The sequence below is a fragment of the Puntigrus tetrazona genome, chromosome 13 (assembly GCF_018831695.1).
Source record: "Puntigrus tetrazona isolate hp1 chromosome 13, ASM1883169v1, whole genome shotgun sequence".
Taxonomy (NCBI): Eukaryota; Metazoa; Chordata; class Actinopteri; order Cypriniformes; family Cyprinidae; genus Puntigrus; species Puntigrus tetrazona.
In genome coordinates, this window is record NC_056711.1 from 10,207,533 (window position 1) to 10,208,657 (window position 1,125).

The 1,125-nt window shown below is 31.9% G+C and overlaps 1 protein-coding gene across 1 annotated transcript in view; it reads left to right on the forward strand.

The window, feature by feature from the left end:
- The window catches only part of LOC122356813 (adenosine kinase-like), a 44,613-nt gene that overhangs the window by 2,420 nt on the left and 41,068 nt on the right, over positions 1-1,125 (forward strand). The window lies entirely within an intron of this gene.

Genomic DNA, 1,125 nt, shown 5'->3' on the forward strand with positions numbered 1-1,125 from the left:
TTTTTTTTTTGGATGAGAAACATAATAGGAAATATTTTGAATATTGTTTTGGTTGCTCTTTTGTGCTATTGCAAAAAGTGGGGAATATAGAACCTTATGAATTCCGGACAGAATTCAGTAATAAAAGTGGAATTTACTGTAACTCAGAATGTCAACAAATTTGTCATTTTAGATGCATAAATCAAAAGTAGGTCAGTTCACTAGCCTAAAAATGTAATATGGATTAAATATTAATTAAATTAAATATTTGCAATGTGTTATTTAAATATGAATCCTGCATTCTGTGTGGATGAATGACGTAGATGCATGGTTTCGCTTATTACAGGCACACTGAAACACACATGATGATTTCAGCCTTGCGCCTCAATATATGATTGCATAAACACATGAACATACTCCATATAGTCTCTATAACCCTGAGTCGCTTCATAGGCATTCTGTCATTTCTTTTGAGAAAACCTATTGTCATTTTATATAAACAGAAAGTTNTTAATATTAGGGATGTACCGAAATGAAAATTCTTGGCTGAATCCAAACAAAATGAAACACTGGACGGAAAGGCAGAATACTCAACACAGTTTTTGTGTTTTCCCCATTTTGCATCAATTAAATAGCCAAAATGTACTCTTTACTGTTTTGTCTAGCTTTTCAACAAAAAAAAAAAAAAACTATTACAAAACAACAATTTATGATATTTATATTTATACGTACAACTATACCAATAAGGCAATATTTAACCTAAAATGAATAAGTTTTAAAAATATTTATTGGCCATTTTTGAGGCCCACTTTTTAAATCAGGCATGTATTTTTATTTATTTACTTTTTTACTGTACAAATAAATGCAGCCTTGCTGAGCAGAAGATGATTCTTTCAAAGCATTGAAAAATATTACTCATCCCAAATGGAGCACAATAATAAATGTATTAATAGAGCTGTTTTAATTATCATGCAGATACACTTCTAGTTCCTGTAGCGCGGTTGGAATAGGCTATCCGTGCATGTTTTTAGAAACAGTCTGCAGTTTATTTGCCAATCATTCGATCATCACACGGTAGCCTGTAACAGCCACCCTTCCTCTTCCAATCGGACACATGAGATGCAGTGCTAAACGATCTCTAATTAC